At 44.8% G+C, this 26,225-nt stretch overlaps 1 protein-coding gene and 1 non-coding gene across 8 annotated transcripts in view; one reads left to right on the top strand and one right to left on the bottom strand.

Annotated features, from left to right (window-relative positions):
* The window catches only part of hipk3a (homeodomain interacting protein kinase 3a), a 285,348-nt gene that overhangs the window by 26,938 nt on the left and 232,185 nt on the right, over positions 1-26,225 (top strand). The window lies entirely within an intron of this gene.
* On the bottom strand, positions 9,207-9,288 carry trnas-gcu (transfer RNA serine (anticodon GCU)). Its single transcript has one exon. It is a non-coding gene; the product is annotated as a tRNA-Ser (tRNA).

The following is a 26,225-nucleotide window of genomic DNA, read 5'->3' as shown; positions in this document are numbered from 1 at the left end:
CGGCTTACCACCATCTTCTCGAGGGCAACTAGGGATGGGCAATAAATGGTGGACTTTCCAGCGACAATCACTTCCTGTGACTGAATAAAACAAAAAGAAAGCCAGTCTGACCCCTGACTAAGTTCAGAATCACCCAAGAACAATTAGCGGGCACCATGTTGTGTAAGACTGGAGTCACATGCAGATTTTCTTCCTTGTAGACCAGCTGGAGTTTTTTTTGTGACAACAATCCGGCAGATTTTATGATTGTTTTTCTCCTGGGGCGTGAGCCCACAAAGGACCAGGTTTGTTAAATTCTACTTCACAACTGGCTCATGGTGGGGATTCACCATTGTTAGGTTGCAAGACCAGTTCCATCACATTGCATTCCCGTACCCTGTAGCCTACATACCAGTGGTGACTGCAGTTTTAAATGTTTTAGGTAGTCCCGTGAAAGTGTTCAGGTGTATATCAATGCAAGCTTTGTTTCTTTCTCCAACATAGTATTTTGCAGAGTTAATTACATAGAATTGACAGCACAGAAACAGGCCATTTGGCCCAACTGTTCTGTGCCATGCCCCCTCTCCCACTCATCTTCATCTCACCCTATCACCATATCCTTCTATTCCTTTCTCCCTTGTGTTTATCTGGGCTTCCCCTTAAATGCACCTCTGCTATTTGTCTCAGCTACTCCTTGTGGTAGCGATTTCACATTCCAATAAGGAATTCAGGAGAAACTTCTTCACCCAGAGAGAATGTGGTGAGAATGTTGAACCCGGTGAAACACCAGTATAGACCACTTGGGCCGAATCGTCTTTTTCTGTGCTGTAAATTCTACGTAATTCTGTGTAAATATGCTCCACTTCTTTCTCTAAACATAGTGGCCCTGAAATCGGAGGCTTCTTTCGGACGAACGCCTCCGACCGGAGAATTTTTCCAAAAGTACAAAGTGGTCCCAGAGGAGAGTGGGATTCTGTTGGGGAGGCCTTCTCTTTCTGTGCTGCGAAGCACGCTCCCGTCCTCCAGGTTTCCTCGCAGACGGTGCAGTCACATGTGACTGCTCAACCAATCGGGTAAAGTATTCTCAATTAATAGCAATGGGAACTCCGTATCTATGAGTTCTCATTGCTAATAATTGAGAAAAAAAATCCCAAACACAATAACACCAAATAAAAAAATGAAAAACACACCTCACATAATTAAAATTAATTGAAATGAAAGTTAATAAATATTTCTGAGTTTTTAAAAAGTTTTTTAATTATGGTTTAAAATAAATTTTAACGTAGTGGGCAGGGTTTTTAAAAATAAAATGTGTTTTTTAAAATATTTTTTATGTTTTAAGTGTGTTTTAAAACTCTCGCGCCTGTAAAAGTAGGCTATGCGCCTGCTTTTATCAGGCACAAGAGTTTTGAGGACGTTTGCTGGGCAAGATATGGATAAATACTGCAATCTTGCCCGAACAAATGTCCTCACTCCCAATATGTGGATGATCTATCAAGCTGGAGCTTGACAGATCGGATAAGCCGGTTTTCAGCGCTTGCGCATTGTGGGCCAGTATCTGGCAGAGTTAAATGTAATTGTAAGACCTTCCTTGGGCAATAGTAGGCCTGCCTGTTTATGTTGAGAACCTGCTGAGTAGGCTGGGAAGTTTTAGAAAGTCCCCATATTTTTTTTTTTGCTATTTTAAAAAATCCACTTTTATTTATTTTTTCCCCTTCGAGCACTGTAATGGGCGTTATTGTGTGAAATGATTGGCAGTGAGGCTGCTATTATCGTAGGGTATGAAGTAGTGTCTGCCCTCTCAGGTGGATGTAAAAGATCCCATGGCACTATCTTCAAAAGTACTTTATTGGCTGAAAAGTGCTTTGAGATGTCCGGTGGTCGTGAAAGTGCTTTACAGTCAATTAAGTACATTTGGAATGTAGTCACTGCTGTAATGTGGGAAATGCGGCAGCCAACTTGCGCACAGCTCCCACAAACAGCAATATGATAATGAACAGATAATCTGTTTTTAGTGATGTTGATTGAGGGATAAATATTGGCCAGGACACCAGGGATAACTCCTTTGCTCTTCTTCAAAATAGTGCCACGGGATCTTTTACGTCCACCTGAGAGGGCAGAAAGGACCTCGATTTAACGTCCCATCCGAAAGACAGATTAGTTCAGGATTGCTCCAGCCTTCTTAAACTACTGCAGTCCGTGTGTTGAAGGGGCACTACCAATGCTGTCGGGGAAGGAGTTCCAGGATGGTTAGGGAACGGCTCCTGGGAGTCTGCCTGCACTTGGCTCCGGAGTCCGATTAGCTCCTGACTCCACATTTGCACAGCAACTAAATGCCACTGCGAAGTGAAACCATTGCAAACTGACGCTGCAGTTGTAGTGTAAATGAAACCTGCGTTAAGACATTTTTAGAAGCAATTGGAATATTTATTGAAACAGTTGTGCGTGTTCGTCTGCACCGATGAACTGAAGCCAATAAACCCGATAGGCCACGATTGTTTGGTTTCGTTTTCCCTCTGGAGCTTGCTTAAAACATTTGAGCGGGTAGATTGCTGAAGGCAGCTGTTTTACTTGCTATATTTTCAGGCTGTATAAGCATCTAAATATTTAAACTTGTATCAGAATATCATTTGGGACTGAGATGAGAAGAAATTTCTTCACTCGGAGAGTTGTGAATCTTTACAATTCTCTGCCCCAGAGGGCTGTGGATGCTGAAGTGCTGAGTATTCAAGGCTATGATTGATAGATTTTTGGGCAATCTAGGGATATGGGAATTGGGCAGGAAAGTGGAGTTGAGGCAAAAGATCAGCTGTGATCTTATTGGATGGCAGAGCAGGCTCGAGGGGCCAGTTGTCCTGCTCCTAATTCTTTTTAGAACCATTTGAAATGCCAGCTGATTTAAAGCTCCTTCTTCTGGAAGATTGGTTAGAAAGTTTCAATTGGGGTCAGTGTCTCCAGCCATTTAGTTAATGGGCTTATGTATAGCAACTGTTGATCATCAGGCCCCAACTGCACTCCAGCAGCAGTAAATCACAGAGTTACTATCTTGGCCCCTATTGGCTTATTACCCAATTAAAGCCATCCTTGAGGGTTCTAATGCCTTGCTCAATCGTGGGACAAGGGTCTGTGACCTGTGTTGCTCTCTTGTCAGCCCTGGCTCAGTGGGTAGCACTCTTGCCTCTGATCAGAGGGGTGTGGGTTCAAGTCCCACTCATAGACTTGAGACCATAATCTAGACTGACAATCCAAGGCAGTACTGAGGGAGCGCTGCACTGTCGGAGGTGCGGTCCTTCGGATGAGACGTTAAACCGAGACCCCATCTACCCTCTCAGATGGACTTAAAAGATCCCACGGCCACGATTTTGAAGAAGAGCAGGGGCGTTCTCCCCGGTGTCCTGGGGTCAATATTTATCCTTCAATCAACAGCACTAAAAACAGATAATTACCATATTGCTGATTGTGGAAGCTTGCTGTGTGCCAATTGGCTGCTGTGTTATAAGAACATAAAAAATAGGAATAGGCCTTTTGGCTCCTCCAGCCTGCTCTGCTATTCAATGAGATCATGGCTGATCTGATCTTGACCTCAACTCCACTTCCCTGCCCGCTCCCCATAACCCTTCACTCCTTTATCTGTTCTCTCTTATCTGTGTTCCCTACATTACAACAGTGACTACACTTCAAAAAGTAATTCATTAGCTGAAAAGTGTTTTGGGACGTCCGGTGGTTGTGAAAGACGCTCTAGAAAGTCTTTGTTTTTCTTTCTCAGTACTGTGGTGTTAGGGAGGTACGGCGGCGACAGGCGAGGTTTCTGAGTTGATGCCAGGTGCTTCCCCAGAAAAATAGCGTTGAAAGAGTAGTGAGCGTCACTCCGGGCTACTGTTGCACACCTGTTCGCAGCCGTGACACTAGTAGCAGCAGAGCACTCGGCAGGAAATGGTTGAATTAGTACAAGTCCAAAAGTGCCTTGTTGCTGGGGGGAAGAAAATCATTGGAGCTTTATTGCAGGCGCAGTTGATTACGATTGGATTGTCAGCTGCTCTCGCTCTTTCGCAGCTGGCCGAAACTGCTGCCGCCGTCTCCGATTCCCACCAGACCGAGCTGCACTTTAGTAACGCAGTGCTGACAGCGGGACCGGAGAATCACAGATAAAGTCCCCATCTCTGAGTCCTGCAGACCAAAAGGCCACGAGATTTGATCCCTCGTATGTGCTGAATTAGCCAGTCTCCTCTCGGGCAGTAATAGGATTGTCTCGCCGGTTAGGGAAGAGAAAAAAAACCCACATCAAAAACAGTGTTATATTTGGTGTAGAGATGAGTTCCAATGCTTTTAGCTCACTAGTAGCGCCTGCAGCTGTTTTTTTTTGTATATTTAGGATGAAGGACCATTTTGCAGGACGCCACCCTATTTGTAATGAGGCGGATTAGAAGTAATGTTCCCGCTAAGCCACGCTGAGGCAGTCTGGAGATCCCGCACAGGCTGTTCACCGACTTTACAATGGAAATAACCGCACGTGTCTGGAAAAATTGAATGGGCTGCGCAGCCAGTTAAAGGGCCCACGCACAAAAACAGAATGACGGAACATTGATTGGAAGGTGAGGTAAATCGAGAGAGAGGGATCTAGCAGCACCAGCTTGGATTATAATAGATGAGGAAGGAAAGAGTTGGAGTAGTAATTGGTGCAATTAGTTTTGATTTCAACACTGAGACACTGCAGAGAGGGGCATCATCATCATAGGCAGTCCCTCGGAATCGAGGAAGACGTGCTTCCGCTCTAAAAGTGAGTTCTTAAGTGGCTGAACAGTCCAATACGAGAGCCACAGACTCTTTCACAGCTGGGACACACAGTCATTGAAGGAAGGGGTGGGTGGGACTGGTTTGCCGCACGCTCTTTCCGCTGCCTGCGCTTGATTTCTGCATGCTCTCGATGATGAGACTTGAGGTGCTCAGCGCCCGGATGCACCTCCTCCACTCAGGGCGGTCTTTGGCCAGGGACTCCCAGGTGTCAGAGGGGATGTCGCACTTTATCAGGGAGGCTTTGAGAGTATCCTTGTAACATTTCCGCTGCCCATCTTTGGCTTGTTTGCCGAGAAGGAATTCCGTCCGAGTAGAGCTTTGGGAGTCTTGTGTCTGGCATGCGAACAATGTGTTCTGCCCAGCGGATCTGACCAAGTGTGGTCAGTTCTTCAATGCTGGGTATGTTGGCCTGGACGAAGACGCTAATGTTGGTGCGCCTGTCCTCCCAGGGAGGGGCATAGTAGTCAGGTGGTTACGGTACTGGATTAGCAACCTAGTTCAAAACTCATTATGATGCATTGTGAAATTTAATTTTGAAAAAGAAAATAAGAAAAACTTGCATTTATATAGCGCCTTTCACTGGGCGTCCAAAGCGCTTTACAGCCAATGAAGTACTTTTTGAATTGTAGTCACTGCTGAAATATAGGAAACGCAGTAGCCAATTTGCGCACAGCAAGCTCCCAACAGCGATGTGATAATGACCAGATAATCTGTTTTTAGTGATGTTGATTGAGGGATAAGTATTGTCCGGGACACCGGCGAGAACTCCCCTGCCCTGCTCTTCTTCGAATACTGGCTGTGTGATATTTTACATTCACCCAAGAGAGCAGATGGGTCCTCGGTTTAATGTCTCATCTAAGAGAGGGTACCTCTGCCAGTGCAGCACTCTCCCAGTAGTGCACTGGAGTGTCAGCCTAGATTTATGTGCTGAAGTCAATAGAATGGGGCTTGAACCCACAACCTTCTGACTCCCGAGGTGAGGGTGCCAACCATTGAGTTGTGGCTGAAACTTAAAAACCCGATCACTTTGTGAGCTGGCACCAGAAACTGTGACCGTGCGAGTTGTCACGAACCTGCTGCTCCTACTCGGTCTGGCCGAGACATGACTACGTGGTTGGAACTTAATGACCTCGGGGCAAGTAGGGATGGGCAATGAATGCTGCTTGGCCAATGTCGTAGTTGCTTACGTTTACAGGAGCAGTGATTGGTAACTTGGTAAAGAAAATGTAATATACCGCCCGTTCTCCTATGGCTGTGCCCACAGTGAGTTAGAGTCCGTCACTGGAGGAGCTGATGATCTTGGGGGAGTGCTGACGCGCTCCTTCCACTTGCATTGTGTCTCCTCTGACGGTATTGCCGTATTATTTGCCTGCGATACAAGCATTAATTGTCCATGCCAGCGATTGAAAACTCCCTTGTGTTTCCAAATGTTGGTGAGTTGAAGAAAGAAGGAATTTGCATTTGTATAGCGCCTTTCATGGCCTCAACGTCCCAAAGCACTTTGCAGCCAATGAAGTACTTTTTGAAGTACAGGCACTGCTGTAATGTCGGAAATGTCAATTTGTGCACGGCAAGCTCCCACAGACAGCAGTGAAATAATGAGCCAGACCACTTGTTTTTTTTAGTAATGCTGGCTGAGTGATAAATATTGGACCCAGGACACCGGGGAGGACTCCTCTGATCTTTAAAATATTGGCGGTGGGATCTTTTTTTAAGTCCACCTGAGAGGGCAGACGGGGCCTCGGTTTAACGTCTCATCCGAAAGCACCTCCGACAGTGCAGCACCCCTTCAGTACTGCACTGTGAGTGTCAGCCTAGATTTTGTTCTCGAGTCTCTGGAGTGGGACTTGAACTCACAACCTTCTGACTCCGGGGCAGTTGAGGGCTGGTTTTGCGAGGCTGTGCTGCAGGTACCTTTGCTTGGCAGGCGTGTGCAGACTGGAGAATGGAGCATGGAGGCCAGTGCAAAATCTATCCCAGTGCAGGGGGAGCATTTTGTTTTAATCCATGCAGTGCTCCTGCTGTGGAATGTTTGGTTATTCAGTAATGGAAGGGTGAATCTCAGGTAAATAATTCCAAAGATTTTAAAAACTGCTTTGATGCACATTCCTGACTTCTGAAGAGGATGAATTTCACTGACCTGGCATCTCCTCCCCAGCCCTCGAAACACAAACCCTGCGGTAATTCCCGTGAATGTTTGCACAGGTGAAGGTGTAGGCCCAATCCTGCCGAAAGGGCGGAGAGGGGAACGAGCGCTGTTCCCTTTTAGCCAGTTGCTCTGCAGCAAGCCACAGTTCAATCCATTCTGACATCCGATCTCTGCAACATGCTCCTCCTGCCTGCCCCTGCACTCGTCCTGAAAGCTTTGCCTGCTGCTTTTTCCTCGGAACCTTACTTTGAAAAGGCTTTTGTCAGTTCAGTAAACCACCGTGGCTGCTTCCGTGTAGAGAAGTCTGCAAGCAGGTTCGATTTCGTCACTGTGGCTTTGCTGTCAGACCCCCACAGTCACCTCTACTGAAATGCTGCTGGCGCTCAGGTAGGAAATCAAGGAACTCAGCTCTTTTAAAAAAAAAATGCATTTCCTCCCAATTCATGAGACCTGAACTCTCAACCAACAGTGCTGGCAGGATATTCTCATTTGGAGCAAGACAATCTCTCAATCTCTCAGTGATGACCTCTATTATGGCCAGTTCTGTTGAACCATTTATGTTCTGGTCAAGTTGGTTAGAAGCAATTTTGAGTTCTTCCACCACTCTCCTCCTCCAGACACTGGTCCTGGCCTGTTGCCCAGGGCCAATCTGTATAATGTATAGAATTCTATGTCTTTGGGGTCAGTCTGTATACCCTTTGGAATTCTGTCTTTTGGGGATAATCTGTACAACATATAGAATTGTGTGTCTTTAGCCTTTGATATGAAATATAGAATGGTTCAGTTTTCCTCTGCTATCTCTGCTAAGGGATGGTAGAGCTTTAACTGTGACATTGGAATGTGCTTGATTTATAGGTTCCAGCATGTTTCCAATGCAAAGTGATTTCACAGCGTGCCGACAGTGCTTTTGCTGCCAACTGTAATGAGGAAGGTGGCTGCGGATCTCGGTGTGTGTCTCCGAGCCTAGTTCTGATTATAGGATTGACTGATCCTTCTAGCTGTGCTGAAAGCATCGGTTGAAGAGCCGTATTTACTTTGGACTTGAGAAACAAAAGTAATTTGTGATCTCACCGAAAGTCCTTGACAAGCGAGAGCCAGCATGTTTGGTCTGCGTGGCCCGTATCTCATGGCTGATTGCACCAGGAACATCCTTGGATCTCCAAGGCGCTCCTTCGCTCATAAAGAAATAAGCTAGTCTTCACTCTAAACACAGAGCTGGCTTCATCTGCTGGCCACTGAGGTTTGGTTCGGAGACGTGAGTCAACGAAACATCAAGTATGTGGACCAGGAGAATTTTGGGGCATTTGAGTTTGTGATGGACTCGCGGGAGAGGGCACCCATGGTGGTTTGTTTTTCTCCACCTGTTCTATTTGCCTGCGTTGCCCTTGTCTTCCTGCAATCTTTAGTGTGGCCTGCTGGTGTTTGAAAGGGCACTTGCTTTAATGTGGTGATGAGGCAGGCATTGCTACAGTTGTACAGGCCCTTTGATGAGAGTACATCTGGAGTACTGTGCAGTTTTGGTCTCCTTATCTAAGCAAGGATATACTTGACTTGGAGGCGGTGCAAAGAAGGCTCACAAGACTGATTCCTGGGATGAGAGGGCTGTCTTATGATGAGATACTGTGAAGAATGGGCCTATACTCTCTGGAGTTTAGAAGAATGAGAGGTGATCTCATTGAAATGTACAAGATTCTGAGGGGGATTGACAGGGAGATGGTGAGAAATTGTTTCCCCTGGCTGGGGAGTTTAGAACCAGCGGGCACAGTCTCAGGATAAGGGGACGGCCATTTAGGACTGAGATGAGGAGGAATTTCTTCACTCAGAGGGTTATGGATCTTTGGAATTCTCTGCCCCAGAGGGCCGTGGATGCTGAGTCTCTAACTATGTTTAAGGCTGAGATAGATAGATTTTTGGCCTCTAGGGGAATGATGCACCTACTGCCCTTTTCCTTATAGCTGGTAGAAGTCGGAGTTTTTGGGAGGTGTTGTCAATGCACTGCTCTCCTGGTTGTAATGTATTTGCTTCATGGGTTCTTTGCTTAAGAATTCATAGCAACACATTGCTATTAAGAACTAGTTGGTTTATCCACCAGGCTCACAACCACCTGCCTCATCATGGATCCCCTGAACCCAACTGGTTGGGGTTTTATTTAGTCTTGTGAACCATCACGTGACTGGCTAAGCCACTCCCAACTCAACACCTCTACAACTATTTTGGTAAAGGTGAATTTGGCCATGACGTGCAAGCTGATTGACAAAACAACCAGAATGTTTTAACACAATAATGACGAAGGTGGGATTCGAAGCCACGCGTGCAGAGCACGATGGATTAGCAGTCCATCGCCTTCATCTCTGGGCCAATTCGTCTCCCTCAAACCTGTGAGCATGCTCACAGGTGCACATATTACACTGGTAAAATTGGGAGATGCACTGCAGGAACGAGAAGCAGTGGCCTGCAGCCATGTATGTAATATGCTAGACGTTGAGATCATTTCTGGGAGACGGGGGGATTTTGTTTGTGACTGCACTGGTCAACAATTATGTTATGATGGGCTATTCCCATCTTGGGCTTCATGGGAATACTGAAGGGGGTGAAGATAGTCTTGCGGGGGAAGGGGCAGTGACGAGATACAATGATAACCTGCATTTATCTAGCGCTTTCAACTTAGGAAAATGTCTCAAGGTGCTACACAGAGGCGTAATCAGACGGAAATAGCTAGTTTGCCTTTATTGGGGTGGCGGGGGGCGGTGCGGGGGAGAGCAACCTGATGGGTTTTAAGAATGGTCTTAGTGGGTAAGCTGTTGCTGCTGGATTATTGGACTAAATATTTTCACATGTACGACATGGAAATCTGTCATTAATACTGAAAAATTCTTGGTTGATAAATGAGGAATAGTGAGCCTGGATTTTCCAGTTAGTCTTATTTTAACTAAAATCTAAATGGGTTACCGCCAGCATTAAAGGAATGCCAATTGGAGACTTCCACAGCTCTCTGAACGTTTATCCCTGATGTCAGCTTTAGTACTCACTTGTATTGTGGAGCACAGTCCGCAAGGGACTGTCAAGCCATTTACGCTTTGATGTCACGTGAACCTTTTGGGTTTGGATTACTGCCTTGCAATCACTTGCAGGTATCCATTACTTTGTATTAGATCATCACTGAATCAATATGCAGAGCTCAGAGACTAGTCAAACCCCAGATATACTCCGATCGTTGCAAAGGTTTGGCCCAGTGCTAGTGCGACGGTCATTCGAAGATTAAATTCTGTTTTTGCTGTATAGTTGTAAGTAATAATGACCGGTGGGTGGGGGGCGGTTAGAATTAGGAACCAGTCAGTTGAGTCTTCCTGAGAAATGTCGGCACGACAGCTTGAGCTCTAGTTAAAGCAGACAGCGACATTAATCCCCTCCCCCACACACCCTAGCCTTTTTCTTCATTATTAATTTAACCGTCTCTGGGTCGTGTGGTGAAGTCTCTGAAGACGGAGAACATATTAGCAGATGGTGGAAGTGAGCACCGGCCATAACAAGTTGCGTTTCCTTGCTGTGAACATCCTGCTTGCTGCGCCCATATGCCACCGCTGGGGACTCGGGACTAAACCAGCGCCAAGTATGCACACATTGGGAACGAAGGGGACGATGCCCGTGGAGAGAATCCTGAAATGGATCTACATTGGGGGATGTGCTCCCTCCTCCCAGGCTGGCAGCATTCCCTTCTCACACGCTGGAGATAGTAGGTGAAATTATTCACCCATCTTAGTTTTCAACCTCCATCTCCTCCTTGCCTTGTGCACTCGCAGTGCAGTGCTGAGGAAGTGCTGCGCTGTTGGAGGCACCGTGTTTCAGACGAGACGTTAAACTGAGGTCCCTGTCTGCCCTCTCGAGGGGATGTAAAAAATGGCACTATTTCGAAGAAGAATCGGGGAGTTCTCTCCGGTGTCCTGGCCAATATCTATCCCTCAATCAACATAACAAAAACAGCTTATCTGGTCATTATCATATTACTGTTGTGAGAGCTTGCTGTGTGCAAATTGGCTGCCGCATTTCCTACATTTCAACAGTGACTACACTCCAAAAGTACTTCATTGGCTGTAAAGCGCTTTGAGATGTCCTGTGCTATATAAATGTAAGTCTTTTAGTGCGCGAACCAGTGTTCCCTGGAATTTCGTTTGGCGCCGCGTGACCCCTTTAAGGGACTGTGTGGGCCATTCAAAATACTGTGCATTGAAAAGCCGGCTGCGCGGGGTCCCTGGAGTGACGTGCGGTCGCGTGACTTGCAGAGAACATTGGCACAGGCTGCATCAAAATGTAATATTTGCTAATCTGCTCCCTCTGCTCATCAATATGAGGGTGAATCGACACGACGGCTGCAGTTACAGCAGTTTCTGATGTGCACTGACTCTCTGCTGTTACAACATAAACGTAGCTTAAATCCTTAGTCTGGGCTTGACCTCCCTAAGGAGACGATCTTCCTCCCCTTCATTCCGGAGTATCTCTCCTGCAGGAAAATGCAACTCATTTATTGCCGAAATGATGAAGATTTTCAAGAGGATAGATGTAGAGAAGATGTTTTCCCTTGCAGAGGAGTCCAACTCGAGGAGTCATAAATATAAGAGAATCACTGATAAATCCAGTAAGGAATTCAAAAGAAATTCCTTTACTCAGAGAATGGTGAGAATGTGGAACTCGCTACCACAGGGAATAATTGAAGTGAATAGTATAGATGCATTTAAGGGGAAGCCGGATAAACACATGAGTGAGAAGGGAATAGAACGAAATGCTGATGGGGTTAGATAAAGAGGGGCGGGAGGAGGCTCGTGAGGAGCATCGACACCGGCATGCACCAATTGGGACGAACAGCCTGTTTCTGTGCTGTAAATTCTATGTAAGTCGGTATAGCTCTTGACTCCCTATTTACACTACGAAAGATGTTGGTTCGAAGCAGCTGCCACTCCACGCCAAGACTAAGTTGGTCGTGTAAATGTACCTTAATCCGCACCATTCTGTGCTTCGCTGGACTCGAACCCGATGTGAAAAATACTTCCGTTTTATTTCTCACCGCAGATACCACTTGCTACCCAAGCTTATGCACTTGCTAAATTACTACACAGTGTGAACCTGGACAGTTATGCAAAAATATCTTAACCTTGTTATGCAAAATCAAAAGTAACCTTTTAGATTAGGAGCGTTGGTGATGCAGGCTTTCCTGCTAATATACCGCCCTGCATACCAGACAAACAAGATGCACATTGTAATAGCATTGATGGCAGGAAAGCAAATGAAGAATCACATCCAATCATGTGAAGCTCGAGAGTTCTGTGAGGCTGAGCAAATGCACTTCGGATCCATGCACGCTGGGGTTTCTCCTCCATAAACCTGGAATGCATTTCTGATGTCGCGTCGACAAATCATCATCCTGCAAAAGATAGCACGTGTCAGCCGTGGCTCAGTGGGTAGCACTCTCGCCTCTGAATCAGAAGGTTGTGGGTTCAAGTCCCAGTCCAGAGACTTGAGCGCAAAATCTCGGCTGACACTCCCAGTGCAATACTGAGGGAACGCTGCACTGTCGGAGGTGCCGTCTTTTGAATGAGACGTTAAACCGTCTGCTCTCTGAGGGACGTAAAAGGAAATATGGTACTATTTTGAAGAAGAGCAGGGGAGTTATCCCCGGTGTCCTGGGCCAATATTTATTCCTCAATGAACATCACCAAAAAAAACAAATTATCTGGTCATTGCTGTTTGTGGGAGCTTGCTGTGCGCAATTTGACTGCCTTGTTTCCTACATTACAACAGTAACTACACTTCAAAAAGTACATCGTAGGCTGTAACATGCTTTGAGACCTCTGGTGGTCGTGAAAGGCGCTATAGAAATGCAAGTCTTTCTTTCAAACTGCGACAGGCTACCGATAAATTGGGCCTATTTGGACTGTTTAGTTGCACGTAATTATGGTTGTCGCATGGATACTGACTCCCTGTAAGCCAGACACACCCATGGTATGAGTAGAGGCTTGTCCTGTTGAAAAGGCAACCATGTGCCAGGTGTAATTATCGAAGGGTAGAACTTTCTGAAGGGACTTGCTTCTTCCAAAGCTGTTGTTGCAGCATGCATCCTCGTCCTGATTTCCAGTCTCTATAAACACCAGCGACTCTGATATATGTACAGGCTGTAGACGTGATAGACGGTCAGATAATGGAAGATTGGGGATGAAGGGAGAAACGCACACGGCTGATACTTACAACCTGGCAAGTCGCCATGCTTTTTCAGTCCGCCAGCACTCTGCAGTATAGTGTAACTCGGGGCCCCGGTAATTTGCTGAGCAGGAGTTGGCATTCCAACATCTGCACTCAACAAAGACTGAAGAAATGAATCCTAAAAAATTGTACTGCACCCCGTTTAAAAGCCAGAAGGTGCATATGAGAGGGGGATGAGAGAGCTGCAACAGATCAGGTCCAGTTGTGGCTGCAGTGAGAGAGTGGAGAGAGCGTGGAGGACTGGAGATGGATGAGTAAGAGAGACTGATGTTATTTTGCAAGCTGGTGAGTTGCTTTGTCTTTCCACGTCGTCGGAGCTGGAGATGAACCTGCCTTGGCCTAGTTAGCAAGTGTTTTCCAGCCCTAATCTGTACCTACAAAGACTTGCATTGCTGTAGCGCCTTTCACAACCACCGGACGTCCCAAAGCGCTTTACGGCCAATGAATATATTTAAGGTGAAGATTTTTGAACGAGGGTTAAGGGAAGCGGGCAGGGAAGTGGAGTTGAGGCCTAGATCAGATCAGCCATGATCTTATTGAATGGTAGAGCAGGCTCGAGGGGCCAAATGGCCTACTCCTGCTCTTATTTCTTATGTTTTTATAAAGGACTTTATGAAGTGTAGTCACTGTTTTAATAACGAAAGAAAGACTTGGATTTATACGTCTTTCACGACCACCGGACGTCCCAAAGCACTTTACTGCGAATTAAGTACTTTTTGAAGTGTAGGCACTGTTGTAATGTGGAAAATGCGGCAACCAATTTGCGCACAGCAAGCTCCCACAAACAGCAATGTGATAATGACCAGATCTTTGTTTTTAGTGATGTTGGTTGAGGGATAAATATTGGTCAGGACACCAGGAAGAACTCCTCTGCTCTTTGAAATAGTGCCACGGGATCTTTTAATACCACTTGAGAAAGCAAACTGGGCCTCCGTTTAACGTCTCACCCGAAAGACAGCACCTCCGACAATGCAGCTCTACCTCAGTACTGCACTGGAGTGTTGGCCTAGATTTTTGTTCATTATATAAATGCAAGTCTTCTTTCTCAACATCAAGGCATCCCAAAGTGCTTCATAACCAATGAAGTACTTTTGAAGTGTAGTCACTGTTGTAATGTAGGAAACGGAGCAGCCTGTTTGCGCACAGCAAGCTCCCATCAAAAGCAGTGAGATAAACAAATAGATAATTGTTTTTTGTGATGTTGGTTGATGGGTAAATATTGACCAGGAAACTGGGTGGCGGAGGAGAGAGAACTCCCCTATTCCTTTTCGAAATAGTACCATGCAATCTTTAACGTCCACCTGAGAGGGCCTCGGTTTAACGCCTCATCTGAAAGACGGCACCTCCGGCAGTGCAGCACTCCCTCAGCACTGAGCTGGGAGTGTCAGCCTTGATTTTGTGCTCAAGTCTCTGGAGTAAGACTTGAACGCTCAATCTTCTGACTCAGGCGACAGTGAGCCACAGCTGACATCTTTGTTCTGAATTGCCTGTATTTTATGGGCTGGATTGATGAAGCTTGGCTCATGGGCTGAAGCTGGATGCTTTGAAGTGTTGCAGACACCAAAAATGAATCATAACTGGTGGAAAGATTAATGCGAAGTTCACTGTGTTTTTAAAAAAAATTATAATCATGGAACAAATTTAAGACTTTGAATTGTGGCTGAAGGAACTTGAAGAGGGAAGGAGTATTCAGTTGAAGCCAGCAACCAAGGACTGTTTTGACTTGAAATGATTTAAAGAAACGCTGACCTCACATTCCTCAAGATAGCACCGAACAGTTGAAGAATCACAGGGTTATTTGTTCTGTAGACGCAGTGATCTTATTTTGGAGACACTTGTAATTTGATGGCAGTTTTTAAATGGGAATCCTTGCACTAAACATACAAAACATAGTACTTCCCACTCTGATGTCTTCAATAGCAGATGGTAAAGTTTTGGGGATAGGTGGGCTGGGGTGGGGGGGAAAGCAAAAGTTCAAGTAGGGCAAAGGGTAAAACCCCAGACATTTTCTTTGACAGAGCTTTTCTCTGTGCTGTGTCCTTTGTGTGTGCGCTGTGTTGGCCAGAGTTTCCATTCAGTGTTGCAGTGTAGCCCATTCTTGTGAGTGCAGAAAGAAAAGACTTGCCTTTATAAAGCGCCTTTCATGACCTTAGGATGTCCAGTACTTTTTGAAATGTAGTCACTGTGACAATCTCGGAAATGCGGCAGCCATTTTTGTGCACAGCAAGCTCCCACAAACAACAATGTGATAATGACAGATAATCTGTTTTAGTGATGTTGATTGAGGGATAAATATTGGCCAGGACACCGGGGATAACTCCCCTGCGCTTCAAATAGTGCCATGGGATCTTTTTACATCCACCTGAAAGAGCAGATGGCACCTCGGTTTAACATCTCATCCGAAAGATGGAACCTCTGACACTGCAGCACTCCCTCAATACTGCACTTAAGTGTTAGCCTAGATTTTTTTATGCTCAAGTCTCTGGAGTGGGACTTGAACCTACAACCTCTGTGACACTAAATACAGATAATCTGGTTGTTTATCTCATTGCTGTTTGTGGGAGCTTGTTGTGTGCAAATTGGCTGTCCTGTTTCTTGCATTACAACACTGACTACACTTCAAAAGTACAGGTTATTGGCAACTATGATTATCATGGATCCTGTAAATGCTATCCTCACACAAAGATTAATGCCTTGGTTTATTAAAAAACATGCAGAAAAACCTAGTGCGAGCTTGTTAAGAGTTTGTGTTGGTACATCACCAATCGGGAAATCTGCCCCTGGATCAAAATGAAGTCAGATAAATTAATATTCAATATTTCATAAACAATGTCCGTGATTTAGTTAATCAATAATCCAGTTTTTCTCAATGCTGTGCATCAATGTACTTCAAAATACTTCATTGGCTGTGAAGTGCTTTGGGACGTCCTGAGGTTGTGAAAGGTGTTACAGAAATGCAAGTCTTTCTTTTTCTTGCCTTTTTGTTTCTGGCACAGCAATGACAAGCTGGCCTGAAAAATCCAGAGGCCTGTTGACTGTTGGTTTATGACAGAAAGTGCAGAAGCCTTAACATGGATACAAAGACAGAGCTGTACAAGGACGAAGACGGACCAATTTCTCAGCATTGGGACTGTGCAATGAGTAATTCTCGGCCTTCCTGCCCCAGGTTGCACTCCGGTTTGTGGTTGCTAATCTGACAAGCTCATCACATCACCCATGGTTACCCAGCAGTCGAGGTAACTGGCGCCAAACATTAAGTTTCATTCAACTCTACTTTCAGACCAATTCTTAAGTCCTAGATTTAAAGTAATTGGTGGGAGGGTTAGAGGGGATTTGAGGGGAAATGTCTTCATCCAGAGGGTGGTGGGGGTCTGGATCTCACTGCCTAAAAGGGTGTTGGAGGCAGAAACCCTCACCACATTTAAAAAGTTCTTGGATGTGCATTTGAAGTGCTGGGACCTGCAGGGCTACGGACCAAGAGCTGAAAAGTGGAATTAGGTTGGATAGCTCTTTGTCGGCCGGCGCGGACACAATGGGCCGAAATGGTCTCCTCCTGTGCTGTAAATTTCTATGATTCCAATCCTGCCAGGTGGGGTCCCCATCATTCCCTGGTCTTTATTTAGGAGCCATGTGCATTGGGGCGCTCCCCACTAAAATCGACTCATGGAATGACTCTCGTTCACTCCACTTCCCAACAAAACATTTGCAGCAGAATACAATTCTCGATCAGGCCACCTGGGAGAGCACTTTGTGAAGTCATAGTGCTCCTCAAGAGGGAAGGAAGGATGGCTGGTGGGCCAGAGATAAAAGGCAGCACCTGGCAAATGGTTGAGACTATGCATTTATAAAGCTCTTTATCACTGTCTCAGGACATTCTTGAGCCCTTGACTATCGATGGATTACTTTTGAAGTGCAGTCACTATTGTGATGTTGCCGAAGATGGTAGCCACTTCCAAAGAACTTACTCGAGTACTGTTGTGTGTTCCGTGTGTGTGTGTGTGTGTGTGGGAGTTGGAGATTTTTATGTGTTTCTTGGTTGCTCTTAAGTTCCTTTTATATTGGGTTTAGTGCTTTTTTAAAAACTTGCGCGCCCATCCCTCATTGCCCTCGAGGAGGTGGTCGTGAGCCGCTGCCCTGAACCGCTGCAGTTTGTGTGGTGAAGGTGCTCCCACAGTGGTAGATTGGTACAACTATTAGGCCATTTCAGAGGGCTGTTAAGAGTCAACTACATTGCTGTGCGTCTGGAGTCACATATAGGCCAGACCGGGTAAGGACGGCAGATTTCTTTCCCTAAAGGATATTAGTGAACCAGATGGGTTTTTATGACAATCCGGTAGTTTCATGGTCACCATTACTGATGCTAGCTTTTTATTCCAGATTTATTTAATTAACTGAATTTAAATTCCCCAGCTGCCGTAGTGGGGTTTGAACTCATGTCTCCGGAGCATCATTAGTTCAGGCCTCTGGATTACTGGTCCAGTGACATAACCAGTAACGTACCCTAGTGTTCTAATGCCTCTGGCATGGTACAGTCAATGACAATCCCAGAGTAAGCACATTTGATTCACTAATGCCAGGTTCTGGGCAGATGATTTTTTTTTAACTAGGCATTCCCGGTGGCCGTCCTAAGCAGATCTGGCTGCTTTACTTTGGGTTTCCTGCTGGCTGTGTGGCACCCGCACATCAGTGATGTATTATCAAGACAAAAGAACAAACTTGAATTTATATAGTGCCTTTCACACCCTCAGGACTTCCTAGAGCACTTTACAGCCGATGAAGTACTTGTAGCCACTGTTATTTTGTGGGCAAATATGGCAGCCAATTTGTGCACTGCAAAGTCATACAAACAGCAGTGATATGATTGATCAGATAATCCGTTTTTGGCAAAGTTGGTTGAAGAATTGTAATGTGCTTGTTTCATGTCTTCTTTGCTTAAGAATTCATAGCAACACATTGCTACTAAGAACTAGTTGGTTTATTAGCACAAGGTTTAACAATCACACTACACATTACCAGTTCATCCACTAGGCTCACAACTACATGCCTCATCATGGATCCCCTGAACCCAACTGGCTGGGGTTTTATTGAGTCTTATGAACATCATGTGACTGGCTAAGCCACTCATAATCCAACAGCTCTACAAACCAGTGAGCATACTCATAGGTGCATCGAGTACAGGAATAAATGGCGGTCAGGATGCTGCACACAGTCCCTGGCTGCTCTTCAGATAACACATTGGAATATGTTATGCGCACCAGAGAGGGTAGACAGGGTTTTGATTGAACATCGCATTTCCCCAAAGCGGTGCTTCTACAGTATTGCACTGAAGTGTTAGCCTGGTAAAAATAATCCTTCTTTGTTTATTTTCCTGGAACATTGAGCATGAGCTTACCTGGAAGTCCTGGTCCATTATCCAATTGGAGAAACATTGCAACGACTGACAGCTGATTAAGAAGAAAGAAAGACTTGGATTTATATAGCGCATTTCACGACCACCGGACGTCTCAAAGCGTTTTACAGCTGATGAAGTAGTTTTGGAGTGTAATCACTGTTGTAATGTGGGAAATGCGGCAGGCAATTTGCACACAGCAAGTTCCCACAAACGCAATGTGATAATGACCAGATCATCTGTTTTTGTTATGTTGATTGAGGGATAAATCCTTCGAAATAATGCCATGGGCTCTTTTACATCCACTTGAGGGGGCAGATGGGGCCTCGGTTTAACGTCTCATCTGAAAGAAGGATCTCTGACAGTGCAGCATTCCCTCAGCATGTACTGGGCGTGTCAGCCCAGATTTATGTGCTCAAGTCCCTGGAGTGGGACTTTAACCCACAATCTTCTGACTCAGAGGCGAGAGTGCTGCCCACTGAGCTACAGCTGACACTGAAACAAGCATCATGTGTCCAAGTCCTTGAACTCAAAATCTTCTGACTCTGAGCTGTGATTGTTACTACTGAGTAAAGGCTGATACTCCTGGGACTAACAGATCCTGAAAACAACAAAAAAAAATTAGATTTTGTGTCGCCCTCACATTATTGGATTGTTGAGCCTCGGACTTGCATCCAGTATTGAATTTGAGTTCCGTGATATCACTTTAAGCCTGCAATGCTTGACTTGGGGAACTTTTAGAGTTGGAATAAGTTACGTGATTTACAAAGATCCTGAGGGCTGTTCGGAAAAAAAATCCACATTTGTGCAGCTACAATTGCTCGTGCGTTATATTCCTCGCTTCCCCCGCTTACAATTCTTTCTGTGAAATTCCACTGTTAAAAGTGATGTTTTGAAACATTTTCCTGGAACATTGAACGTGATACCTGGAAGTCCCGTCTCTGCCTGATTGCAGCAACATTACATACAGTGAATGACATCTGATGAAAATAAAGAGTTACGTGACAAGGAATGAGATTACTGTCATTGGATTTGCACAAAAAGCAGAAGCTAGTGCAGCGCGGGTGAGGGCCAATGCTTTCCAGTCGCTATATTTTCAGATTCAAACTAGTGTGGGGATTTACATAAGAACATAAGAAATTGGAGCAGGACGAGGCCATTTGGCTCCTCGAGCCTGCTCCGCCATTCAATAAGATCATGGCTGATCTGATCATGTGATGAATTTTGAAGGGAAAAAGATCTTGGCAGGCTAATCCAATGCTCTCCCGGCTCCCACCTTCCACCCTACATAAACTGCAGTATTGCAAACTTTGCACTGCCCATATTCTAACTTTTGCCAAGTCCTGTTCACCCATCACCACTTGTGTTCGCTGACCTACATTGGCTCCCGGTCTGGCAATGGCTGATTTTAAATTTCTCATTCTTGTTTTCAAATTTCTCATCCTTGTTTTCAAATCCCTCCATGGCCTCGCTTCTCACTAGACCTGTAATCTCCTTTAGGCTCACAACTCCCCGAGATCACTGCGCTCCTCCAATTCTGCCCTCTTAACACATCCTTGATTTTCATCGCTCCACCATTGGCAGCTTTGCCTTCAGGTGCCTGGGCCTTAAGCTCTAAAATTTTCTCCCAACTCTCTACCTCTCTCTCTCTTTTAAGATGCTTCTTAAAACCTATCTTTTTGCTGAAGCTTTTGGACATCTGTCCTAGTATCTCCTTATGTGGTTCGGTGTCAAATTTTGTTTTAGACGCTCCGGTGAAGCACCGTGGGACGATTTACTACTTTAAAGGTACTATATAAATGCAAGTTGTTGTAATGTGTCCTCCATTATTAATCCGTTTCCTTCTCTTTACCTCTCATATAACAGATAGACATTTTCTCACCCAGGGCTGTTGAGGCGAGTAATTTATTTTTAATGTAGCCTGCAGATTATTTGGATAAGTGAAACTAGGAATTTCCCACTCTACTCCAATTCTCCCTGTTACATTTTTTCCTCTGCCCTTCACATCAGTTCCTCTAGATTATCCTTCTGTCTTCACCCATTTTTGCTTCATTGATATCCAATGTTCCGGTTAATTTTTTATTCGGGTGCGTGGCCCCTTTAAGATGCTGTGCGGCCCATTCAAAATACCGCGTGTGCCCAGTTTTCCCTATTTAAAAGCCGGTGAGCTGGCTGCGCAGAAGCTCCAGAACGCTGCATGGCCATGCAGCTTAACGGGAACATTGTTGACATCATTGAGAGATGATTGCAGGAATTGTGGCTTGTTTGCTTTTGTTGTGCTGCAGGACAGCCAGGCCTATACTGCAGGGTTTGAAGAAGACAGCAACTTCACTGTCATATTGCCATGCCAAGAGGCATTGGATTATCGCTCCTAAACTCTGCACCTGTATTATTTACTTCACTGATGTGCCAACCACTAGACTGACTACGCTGGGTTTTATTTGGTCATCAATAGAGAATATCTTAATATTTTAAGTGCTGAGTCAAACACATTAGTATGAAATGGACCCCCATCAAAGTACATGGGTTTGCACGTCTTCTTTTCAATTCCAGGCTTTGAATCTGAGAGATGTAAACGACATTTGAGCCAAGTTCAAAGCAAGTCGTTTCAATAATTGATTGCGTGATTGGGAATTGCTTGTGACACGTAGCTAATAAACTAATTTGTCTGGAAATATGTGACAAAAATTTGAGCTACAGACAGTAAGGTATTTTACTGTTGGAATCTAGATGATTGTCAAGTTATGTACTCAAATGATTTGGATTTATACTTTAACTTTGTCATGTTAAGTTTTGGAATGCTGGTTATTTTTGTTTTATATCATGGTCTTCTGTTGTTTCTTGTATCTGTGATGCACTTTGAGAGAAACAACATGGAGAGGCACTATAATCAAAATAGTACTATTTTGAAAGGAAGAAAGACTTGCATTCATATAGCACCTTTCACGACCACTGGACGTCTCAAAGCACTTTACAGCCAATGAAGTACTTTTGACATGTAGTCACTGTTATAATGTAGGAAATGCGGCATCCAATCTGTGCACAAGCAAGCTCCGACAAACAGCAATGTGATAATGACCAGATAAACTCTTTTTTTTGTTATGTTGATTGAAGGGGAATATAAGAGCAGAGGGACCTGGGGGCACATTTCCACAAATCTTTGAAGGTGGTTGGGCAAGTTGGTAAGGCGGTTAGACAGTGTATGGGATACTTGGCTTTTGTAAATAGGGGCATTGAATATGAAAATCATTGGGCCGTAAATTGCGGGCTCTCTGGGTGCGCGTGATTTGAGCACGAGTCCGAAGAAACCCTACAATTTCCGGGTTTGGGCACGCGAAGTGCACGTGCCTAAACCCGGCACTTGCGATCTGTCAAAATTTCTTTTGACAAATCGCATGCATTCCCGGGAGAACAGCCTTCGTGGGCGGAGATTTGGGCTATTTGCCCAGGGAATATCCTGCAAACTCTTGCGCCTGGTAAAAGCAGGTGTAAGGTCTGCTTTTACCAGTGCAAGAGTTTTAAAAGATAGAAAAAAATAAATGTTATGGCTAATTTTTACATTAAAAATCCTGTCAATGAAGGTAAGTTTATTTTTAACAATATTAAAACATTTTAAAAAAACAATCAAAAAATACATTTTTCTCAAACATTTAATTCACTTTTGATTAATTTATAATAAGTGTTTTTTTAATTAATGTTTTCTTTGTTTTTAGGGGTATTCCCATTCATAGAAATGGGAGCTCGGAGCACCCATTACCATGAATTAGAGTACTACATTGTGATTGGTGGTCCAGGCTCACGTGATCCCAGCTTACGCTCCTGGGATGCGTGGTCCTCTGCGCTGGGCTGCGAACCGAGGCCTGGGACCCGAAGCCTCCGACCACAATTTCTGGCCCATTCTAAACCTTTAAAAAAAAAATTACTGGCTAGGCTTCAGCTGGAGTATTGTGTCCAATTCCAGGCACCACACTTTGGGAAGGATGTCAAGGCCTTGGAGAGGGTGCAGAGGAGATTTACCAGGATGATACCAGGGATGAGGGACTTAAGTTATGTGGAGAGACTGGAGAAGCTGGAATTGTTCTCAGTGCAGAGAAGGTTAAGGGAGATTTCATACAGACACTCAAAATTATGAGGGGTTTCGATAAAGCAAGTAGGGAGAGCCTGTCTCCTCTGGCATATGAGTTTGTAAGCAGAGGTCATAGATTTAAAATAATCTCAATGAGCAAGCCCGACACGAGACTCCCAAAGCAAGCGCTCTACTCGGAACTCCTACACGGCAAGCGATCTCCAAGTGGGAAGAGGAAACGGTTCAAGGACACCCTCAAAGCTTCCTTGATAAAGTGCAACATCCCCACCGACACCTGGGAGTCCCTGGCCAAAGACCGCCCAAAGAGGAGGAAGAACATCCGGGAGGGCGTTGAGCATCTCGAGTCTCGTCGCCGAGAGCATGCAGAAAATAAGCGGAAGGAGCGTGCGGCAAACCAGACTCCCCACCCACCCTTTCCTTCAACCACTGTCTGTTCCACCTGTGGCAGAGACTGTAATTCTCGTATTGGACTGTTCAGTCACCTGAGAACTCACTTTTGGAGTGGAAGCAAGTCTTCCTTGATTTCGAGCGGCTGCCAATGATGATGATGATGAATAGGATTAATTTGCAAGGTTATGGGGGGGGGGAAAGCCAGGGTGTGGGACTAAATGGACAGCCCTTTCAAAGAGTTGGCACAGGCACGTCAGGCCAAATGGCGGCCTCCTGTGCTGTAAGGTACTATGATTTAAAATGGAACTTTAAATGGATTTGTGAATCCTGAACTGAAAGAAATTTTAAAGGATACATATGCACATGTTTTGCTTCATTTCTTCACTTGGTTCTAAATCAAAACGAGAGGGAAGCTATGGTATAAAAGCTGCCATTGTCTGCATCCTGTTTCAAATTCCATTGTTCGCAAGGGATACGAGAAGACAAAGCTAGGTAGAATATGTCCCAACCAGAAACTCCTGTTTTTAAAATCATTTCTTAGAATTGCTAAAGTCATTGCAAAGTAAGAAATATCTCCCTAATAAAATGTTGTCAATCCATTTAAGGAAAAGAACTTGAATTTATATGGTGTCTTTCTCATCCCCAGAACATCCCACACTGCTTCTCAAGCCCGTGACGTACTTTATCAATACAATCACTGCTCGACAGACAACTGAGAGCAATTCATTTGCTTTTGTTGACATTGATTGAGGAATAGATGTTAGCCAGGACACCAGGAGTATGCCACTGCTCCTCTTTGAATCGTGCCGCTTGAACATGCAGTTGGGGCCTTGGCATGATGTCTGAAAGGGCATCTCTGACGAAGCAGCACTCCCTCGGTACTGCACCAAAGTATCAGCCTAGGTTATGTACTCAATGCTGTAGTAGGGCTTGAACCCATAGCCATCTGACTCCCGAGACCCGAGTGCTCCTCCTGAGCCACGTTGACACAAAATCTTTGATTATTATACTGTTCTAATTTGCCAATTTGTTTATGCTTCAGGTATTAAATAATTGCTAATTAAATGAATTAAAATGTATTAAATTAATAAATAAAATTACTCATCTGTTTAATATTCCACCAGTATGAAGTGTGTGATGCCACAGTGTAAGACCATGCGTAATTCAGTACAGATTACTGCAAAGTAGGGTCATTATTAACTCTCTGGGCTACACCACTTTACTGGACAATTTATTGATTTAAAAAAAAACATCTTGCAGGTTGTAGGAGCAATGTTTTTTTTTAAAAAAAGAAAGACTTGCATTTCTATAGCGCCTTTTGCGGCCTCAGAACGTCTTTTACAGGCAGTGAAGTACTTTTGAAGTGAGTTCACTTTTGTAATGTAGGAAACACAGCAAGTTCCCACAAACAGCAAGGTGATAATGACCAGATCATTTTTTTAAAGTTATATTGATTGGCGGATAAATATTGGCCGGGTCATCGGGAAGAATGACCCTTTTCTTCTCTAAATAGTACCGCGGGCTTCCTCAGTACTGCACTGGGAGTGTCAGCCTAGATTTTGTGCTCAAGTCTCTGGAATGGGGCTTGAACCCATGACCCTCTGATTCGGAGGCGAGAGTGCTACCCACTGAACAACGGCTGACATGTTTGAGGAAACTATTGAAAGAGAAAGCAGCACTTTTAAAACCTTGAAGTTGCAATCAGTGACAATTATGCCCACGTGCCACTTAATTGGCCACATTTTTAATATTCCTTAAATAGGGACACTCCAAACTTTTGCAGACTCCGACTCAGGAATCCAGCTGCCAAAGCCCATTCAACTCAATCCAGCCCTCTAACCCCTGTAGATTGTGGAGATTAAATTTATACTGTCTGGAGTAAGGTAATCTAATTGAAACATACAAGATACTGAGGGGATTGACAGGGTAGATGCTGAGAGGTTGTTTCCCCTGGCTGGAGAGTCTAGAACTAGGGGGTACAGTCTTGAGATAAGGAGTCGGCCATTTCGGACTGAGATGAGGAAGAATTTCTTCAGCCAGAGGGTTGTGAATCTTTGGACTTCTCTACCCCAGAGGGCTGTGGATGCTGGGTCTCTGAGTATATTCAAGGCTGAGATAGATAGATTTTTGAACTCTTAAGATAGTCGAAGGATATGAGGATCTGGCAGCAAAGTGGAGTTGAGGTCAAAAGATCAGCTATTGAATGGCGGAGCGGGCTTGAGGGGCTGAAGGGCTGCTCCTGTTCCTAATTCTTATGTTCTTAATCCCAGGCAACCCAATCGTTGTTTGTTGGCTGGATCCTGTTTGTGGGCCAGTGGGGGTTTGGAACGGGCTGTACTCAGTCTTATTGCCTCATTACCACATCAATCCAAACACCGAGCTCTGTTACTACTTAGCCTCAATGCTTTGCAGTGTGTATTTAAAGTGGCCTTTGAAGGCCAAATGTTTGGGTACGCCTGCTGTGTATGACTAAATATTTGAAAAAATCTAGGCTGACACTCCAGTGCAGTGCTGAGGGAGCGCTGCACTGCCGGAGGGGCCATCTTTCAGATGAGACGTTAAACCGAGGCCCATCTGCGCTCTCAGCTGGACGTAAAAGATCCCATGGCACTATTGGAAGAAAAGCAGGGGAATTGTCCACGGTGTCCTGGCCAATATTTATCCCTCAATCAACATAACAAAAACAGATTATTCTGGTCATTATCACATTGCTGTTTGTGGGAGCTTGCTGTGCGCAAATTGGCTGTCGCGTTTCCAACATTACAACAGTGATTACACTTCAAATGTACTTCATTGGCTGTAAAGTGTTTTGGGACTTCCAGTGACCGTGAAAAGCGCTATATAAATGCAAGTCTTTGTTTTTTTTGGGAGATTGTCTACCAGTGAGCACATGAAGCCAAATATGGACTTCAGCTTTGCACATGAAATAAGGGGCTGAAATTCCTGTGTTTGCTAATTTTAGTAGAACACCACTTAGACAGCCACAGTCGAGCTATTTTGCTTTTGGATAAAATTAGCAAAATGATTTCAGCTCTCTGGTGGCTATAGTTTGAGGGTACAATGCACATGTCTCTGTAAAACTAATTCTACATTGCAGTTGCTCTGTTATTATAAATATAAACTGTCGAGCTTTTGTTTTTATCTTCGGAAGTGCAGCATTACAATATATTATTAACACGGGGCCC

Source organism: Pristiophorus japonicus, chromosome 14 (genome assembly GCF_044704955.1).
Source record: "Pristiophorus japonicus isolate sPriJap1 chromosome 14, sPriJap1.hap1, whole genome shotgun sequence".
NCBI classification, from domain to species: Eukaryota; Metazoa; Chordata; class Chondrichthyes; family Pristiophoridae; genus Pristiophorus; species Pristiophorus japonicus.
This window is presented reverse-complemented; position numbering and strand designations above follow the sequence as displayed.